The sequence below is a fragment of the Tasmannia lanceolata genome, unplaced genomic scaffold, assembly GCF_043159265.1.
Source record: "Tasmannia lanceolata isolate RefF3 unplaced genomic scaffold, GAP_Taslan_0.1 ptg000022l, whole genome shotgun sequence".
NCBI classification, from domain to species: domain Eukaryota; kingdom Viridiplantae; phylum Streptophyta; class Magnoliopsida; order Canellales; family Winteraceae; genus Tasmannia; species Tasmannia lanceolata.
Window position 1 is genome coordinate 120,001 of NW_027518699.1, and position 7,500 is coordinate 127,500.

Genomic DNA, 7,500 nt, shown 5'->3' on the forward strand with positions numbered 1-7,500 from the left:
AAGGACCACGGTTGCCAAGGTTAGGCACCGGAATGCTTGGCCTTGGCTTGCCCTAGCAGGGCATTGCTGGGTTGGGCTCCCTTGGCCTTTTGGGCGCCTTGGACGATGTCTTGCGAAGACCATGGGCACAAGGCCATGGCATATGGTGAGGAAAGGACCACGGTTGCCAAGGTTAGGCACCGGAATGCTTGGCCTTGGCTTGCCAAAGCAGGGCATTGCTGGGTTGGGCTCCCTTGGCCTTCCGGGCGCCTTGGACACTGTCTTGGGAAGACCATGGGCACAAGGCCATGGCATATGGTGGGGAATGGACCACGGTTGCCAAGGCTAGGCATATAGAGAGGAATCGCATTTTTGCCCGGATAGGCACCGGAATGCTTGGCCTTGGCTTGCCATAGCAGGGCATTGCTGGGTTGGGCTCCCTTGGCCTTCCGGGGGCCTTGGACGCTGTCTTGGGAAGACCATGGGCACAAGGCCATGGCATATAGTGAGGAATGGACCACGGTTGGCAAGGCTAGGCATATAGAGAGGAATGGACCACGGTTGCCAAGGTTGCGCAAGTTTTGGGCATTTTTTGCCCGGATATGCCCAAGTATGCCCCGATAGGCCCGTTACGCCCCGGTATGAACGCGTATGCCCGGATAGACTCGGTATGCCTTGGGATACATGCGTATGCCCCGATAGGCTTGGTACGCCCCGATATGCGCACGTGTGCCCCAGTAGGGCTCGGTATGCCCCGGTATGTACGCGTGTGCCCCGATAGGCCCGGTATGCCCCGATATGCACACGTGTGCCCCAATAGGGGTCGGTATGCCCCGGTAGGTACGCGTGTGCCCCGTAATGCACGTTTCGCAGATCTCCCCGCATGTCCCGCCCCTATATGTAATACTTACTTACTTACTTACTTTCTTTCTTGCTTGCTTGCTTGCTTGCAATGGTTGGGAGTGCCCGGCATGCCCCGCTGCAGAGACCAAGGGCGCAATGACTTGGCACCGCGGATGCCGGGACTCCGGCACTTCCCGTGGCACTGATGGTTGGTTCCAAAGACAAAAGGCCGTGCAAGGCCACCGCACCGCGGATGATTTTGCTCGTGCTGGCGCCGTTGTGTGGCCAAAGAACATGCGCGAATGCTCGTGTCGGAAGGGTTGGTGTCCTGGCCCCGCGGGTGTCACGAATGCTCGGTTGCGAAGACCATGGGACCAGAGCCATGGCACGTCGGATGATGGCTCCAGCTGGCGCCCCGGCACTTTCTGTGGCATTGATGCTCGGTTTCAAAGACAAACGTGCGCAGTGCCAGGGGACCGCGGATGACTGCTCGTGCTGGCCCCGTTGGGCGGCATTGATGGTCGGTTGCAAAGAAAATGCGCGATTGCTCGTGTCGGGGCCCGGCAAGCCAAGGCCAAGCGAGCCATGGCACGTCGGATGATGGCTCCAGCTGGCGCCCCGGCACTTTCTGTGGCATTGATGCTCGGTTTCAAAGACAAACGTGCGCAGGGCCAGGGGACCGCGGATGACTGCTCGTGCTGGCCCCGTTGGGCGGCATTGATGGTCGGTTGCAAAGAAAATGCGCGATTGCTCGTGTCGGGGCCTGGCAAGCCAAGGCCAAGCGAGCCATGGCAACGCGGATGATGGCTCGCTAGTGCTGGCGCCGTGCACAGTGGCCTCGCACACTCGCCCTGCACGCTTCCCTTGCACGCAGCCTTGCACACTAGCCTCGCATGCGAGCCTTGCACCCTAGCCATGCAAACTAGCCTTGCACGGTAGCCATGCACACAAGCCGTGCACATTAGCCATGCGCACAAGCCCCGCACACTAGCCTTGCGCACAACCCTTGCACACAAGCCATGCACTCGAGCAATGCACACAAGCCTTGCACTCAAGCAATGCACACAAGCCCTGGACACTAGCCTTGCACACGGGCCTGGCACACAAGCCTTGGGCACTAGCCTTGCGCACTAGCGTTCCACATGAGCCTTGCACACTAGCCTTGGACACTAGCCTTGCACACAGGCCTTGCACACTAGGCATGCTTGGGCGAGCTGATCCCGCATCAAGTCGACGGGTCTAGGCATTCTTGGGCGCAGATCCCGCATCGTCTCGTCGCGTCTGGGCGCAAACACGTCGCGTCTCGTTGCGTCTTCAGAAGTCGTCGCTAACAGCACCTTTGGTTGCCACTGGTGGTTAGGCTGGTTGGTTGCGCAAACCCTATAGGAGGGTGGCATGCTGGTGGGCGTTTTTGCCCGGATAGGCACTAGAATGTGCAGATTTTGGGCGTTTTTGCCTGGATAGGCTAAGGAATGGGCATGCTTTGGGCGTTTTTGCCCGGATAGGCACCGGAATGCTTGGCCTTGGCTTGTCCTAGCAAGGCATTGCTGGGTTGGGCTCCCTTGGCCTTTTGGGCGCCTTGGACGATGTCTTGCGAAGACCATGGGCACAAGGCCATGGCATATGGTGAGGAAAGGACCACGGTTGCCAAGGTTAGGCACCGGAATGCTTGGCCTTGGCTTGCCAAAGCAGGGCATTGCTGGGTTGGGCTCCCTTGGCCTTCCGGGCGCCTTGGACACTGTCTTGGGAAGACCATGGGCACAAGGCCATGGCATATGGTGGGGAATGGACCACGGTTGCCAAGGCTAGGCATATAGAGAGGAATTGCATTTTTGCCCGGATAGGCACCGGAATGCTTGGCCTTGGCTTGCCATAGCAGGGCATTGCTGGGTTGGGCTCCCTTGGCCTTCCGGGGGCCTTGGACGCTGTCTTGGGAAGACCATGGGCACAAGGCCATGGCATATAGTGAGGAATGGACCACGGTTGGCAAGGCTAGGCATATAGAGAGGAATGGACCACGGTTGCCAAGGTTGCGCAAGTTTTGGGCATTTTTTGCCCGGATATGCCCAAGTATGCCCCGATAGGCCCGTTACGCCCCGGTATGAACGCGTATGCCCGGATAGACTCGGTATGCCTTGGGATACATGCGTATGCCCCGATAGGCTTGGTACGCCCCGATATGCGCACGTGTGCCCCAGTAGGGCTCGGTATGCCCCGGTATGTACGCGTGTGCCCCGATAGGCCCGGTATGCCCCGATATGCACACGTGTGCCCCAATAGGGGTCGGTATGCCCCGGTAGGTACGCGTGTGCCCCGTAATGCACGTTTCGCAGATCTCCCCGCATGTCCCGCCCCTATATGTAATACTTACTTACTTACTTACTTTCTTTCTTGCTTGCTTGCTTGCTTGCAATGGTTGGGAGTGCCCGGCATGCCCCGCTGCAGAGACCAAGGGCGCAATGACTTGGCACCGCGGATGCCGGGACTCCGGCACTTCCCGTGGCACTGATGGTTGGTTCCAAAGACAAAAGGCCGTGCAAGGCCACCCCACCGCGGATGATTTTGCTCGTGCTGGCGCCGTTGTGTGGCCAAAGAACATGCGCGAATGCTCGTGTCGGAAGGGTTGGTGTCCTGGCCCCGCGGGTGTCACGAATGCTCGGTTGCGAAGACCATGGGACCAGAGCCATGGCACGTCGGATGATGGCTCCAGCTGGCGCCCCGGCACTTTCTGTGGCATTGATGCTCGGTTTCAAAGACAAACGTGCGCAGGGCCAGGGGACCGCGGATGACTGCTCGTGCTGGCCCCGTTGGGCGGCATTGATGGTCGGTTGCAAAGAAAATGCGCGATTGCTCGTGTCGGGGCCTGGCAAGCCAAGGCCAAGCGAGCCATGGCAACGCGGATGATGGCTCCAGCTGGCGCCCCGGCACTTTCTGTGGCATTGATGCTCGGTTTCGAAGACAAACGTGCGCAGGGCCAGGGGACCGCGGAGGACTGCTCGTGCTGGCCCCGTTGGGCGGCATTGATGGTGTGTTGCAGAGAGCATGTGCGATTGCAAGTGTCGGCCGGGTTTGGGTTCCCTTGGGCTTTCGGGTGCCTTGGACGCTGTCTTGCGAAGACCATGGGCACAAGGCCCCGTCCTGGCCCCTTGTTCGATTCGCTCTCGTCTTGCGCTTGCTTCCAAGGTCCTCCATGACCTTCCCCATGGCCTTGCTAGATCCCCCCCATGACGCATGACCTCTGTCCGTTGATTGGTTTTGAGTGCACACCATGCCCGGCTTGGCACCGTGTTGTCGCGTGAGTGGCATTTGGATCGTGCATGCTGGTGGGCTACCTGCCAATGCGCACAAGCCTTGCACACTAGCCTTGCGCACGAGCCTTGCACAAAAGCCTTGGACACAAGCCTTGCGCACAAGCCATGCGCACAAGCCTTGGACGCTAGCCTTGCACACAAGCCATGCATACAAGCCTTGCTCACAAGCCTTGGGCACTGGCCCATCGCAGTAGCCTTGCACACAAGCCTTGCGCACTAGCTTTGGGCACGAGCCTTGCGCACTTGCCTTGGGCACTAGCCTTGCACACAACCCTTGGGAACTAGCCTTGCGCACCAGCCTTGCCCACAAGCCTTGCACACCAGCCTTGCACACTAGCCTTGCATACAAGCCTTGCACACTAGCCTTGCACACAGGCCATGCTCACTAGCCTTGGGCACTAGCCTTGCACACAGACCTTGGGCACTAGCCTTGCGCACTAGCCTTGCCCACGAGCCTTGCACACTAGCCTTGCACGCAGGCCTTGCACGCTAGGCATGCTTGGGCCAGCAGCTCCCGCATCAAGTCGGCGGGTGTAGGCACGGTTGGGCGCAGATCCCGCATCGCCTCGTCGCGTCTGGGCGCAAACCCGTCGCGTCTCGTTGCGTCTTCAGAAGTCGTCGCTAACAGCACCTTTGGTTGCCACTGGTGGTTAGGCGGGTTGGTTGCGCAAACCCTATAGGAGGGTGGCATGCTGCGGGGCGCTGGAATGCGCAGGCTTAGGGCGTTTTTGCCCGGATAGGCACTGGAATGTGCTGGTTTTGGGCGTCTTTGCCTGGATAGGCTAAGGAATGGGCATGCTTTGGGCGTTTTCCCCGGATAGGCACTGGAATGGGCTGGTTTTGGGCGTTTTTGCCTGGATAGGCTAACGAATGGGGCATGCTTTGGGCGTTTTTGCCCGGGTAGGCACTGGAATGCCTGGCCTTGGCTGGGCATTGCTGGGTTGGGCTCCCTTGGCCTTTCAGGCGCCTTGGATGCTGTCTTGGGAAGACCATGGGCACAAGGCCATGGCATATAGTGAGGAATGGACCACGGTTGGCAAGGCTAGGCATATAGAGAGGAATGGACCACGGTTGCCAAGGTTGCGCAAGTTTTGGGCATTTTTTGCCCGGATATGCCCAAGTATGCCCCGATAGGCCCGTTACGCCCCGGTATGAACGCGTATGCCCGGATAGACTCGGTATGCCTTGGGATACATGCGTATGCCCCGATAGGCTTGGTACGCCCCGATATGCGCACGTGTGCCCCAGTAGGGCTCGGTATGCCCCGGTATGTACGCGTGTGCCCCGATAGGCCCGGTATGCCCCGATATGCACACGTGTGCCCCAATAGGGGTCGGTATGCCCCGGTAGGTACGCGTGTGCCCCGTAATGCACGTTTCGCAGATCTCCCCGCATGTCCCGCCCCTATATGTAATACTTACTTACTTACTTACTTTCTTTCTTGCTTGCTTGCTTGCTTGCAATGGTTGGGAGTGCCCGGCATGCCCCGCTGCAGAGACCAAGGGCGCAATGACTTGGCACCGCGGATGCCGGGACTCCGGCACTTCCCGTGGCACTGATGGTTGGTTCCAAAGACAAAAGGCCGTGCAAGGCCACCGCACCGCGGATGATTTTGCTCGTGCTGGCGCCGTTGTGTGGCCAAAGAACATGCGCGAATGCTCGTGTCGGAAGGGTTGGTGTCCTGGCCCCGCGGGTGTCACGAATGCTCGGTTGCGAAGACCATGGGACCAGAGCCATGGCACGTCGGATGATGGCTCCAGCTGGCGCCCCGGCACTTTCTGTGGCATTGATGCTCGGTTTCAAAGACAAACGTGCGCAGGGCCAGGGGACCGCGGATGACTGCTCGTGCTGGCCCCGTTGGGCGGCATTGATGGTCGGTTGCAAAGAAAATGCGCGATTGCTCGTGTCGGGGCCTGGCAAGCCAAGGCCAAGCGAGCCATGGCAACGCGGATGATGGCTCCAGCTGGCGCCCCGGCACTTTCTGTGGCATTGATGCTCGGTTTCGAAGACAAACGTGCGCAGGGCCAGGGGACCGCGGAGGACTGCTCGTGCTGGCCCCGTTGGGCGGCATTGATGGTGTGTTGCAGAGAGCATGTGCGATTGCAAGTGTCGGCCGGGTTTGGGTTCCCTTGGGCTTTCGGGTGCCTTGGACGCTGTCTTGCGAAGACCATGGGCACAAGGCCCCGTCCTGGCCCCTTGTTCGATTCGCTCTCGTCTTGCGCTTGCTTCCAAGGTCCTCCATGACCTTCCCCATGGCCTTGCTAGATCCCCCCCATGACGCATGACCTCTGTCCGTTGATTGGTTTTGAGTGCACACCATGCCCGGCTTGGCACCGTGTTGTCGCGTGAGTGGCATTTGGATCGTGCATGCTGGTGGGCTACCTGCCAATGCGCACAAGCCTTGCACACTAGCCTTGCGCACGAGCCTTGCACAAAAGCCTTGGACACAAGCCTTGCGCACAAGCCATGCGCACAAGCCTTGGACGCTAGCCTTGCACACAAGCCATGCATACAAGCCTTGCTCACAAGCCTTGGGCACTGGCCCATCGCAGTAGCCTTGCACACAAGCCTTGCGCACTAGCTTTGGGCACGAGCCTTGCGCACTTGCCTTGGGCACTAGCCTTGCACACAACCCTTGGGAACTAGCCTTGCGCACCAGCCTTGCCCACAAGCCTTGCACACCAGCCTTGCACACTAGCCTTGCATACAAGCCTTGCACACTAGCCTTGCACACAGGCCATGCTCACTAGCCTTGGGCACTAGCCTTGCACACAGACCTTGGGCACTAGCCTTGCGCACTAGCCTTGCCCACGAGCCTTGCACACTAGCCTTGCACGCAGGCCTTGCACGCTAGGCATGCTTGGGCCAGCAGCTCCCGCATCAAGTCGGCGGGTGTAGGCACGGTTGGGCGCAGATCCCGCATCGCCTCGTCGCGTCTGGGCGCAAACCCGTCGCGTCTCGTTGCGTCTTCAGAAGTCGTCGCTAACAGCACCTTTGGTTGCCACTGGTGGTTAGGCGGGTTGGTTGCGCAAACCCTATAGGAGGGTGGCATGCTGCGGGGCGCTGGAATGCGCAGGCTTAGGGCGTTTTTGCCCGGATAGGCACTGGAATGTGCTGGTTTTGGGCGTTTTTGCCTGGATAGGCTAAGGAATGGGCATGCTTTGGGCGTTTTCCCCGGATAGGCACTGGAATGGGCTGGTTTTGGGCGTTTTTGCCTGGATAGGCTAACGAATGGGGCATGCTTTGGGCGTTTTTGCCCGGGTAGGCACTGGAATGCCTGGCCTTGGCTGGGCATTGCTGGGTTGGGCTCCCTTGGCCTTTCAGGCGCCTTGGATGCTGTCTTGTGAAGACCATGGGCACAAGGCCA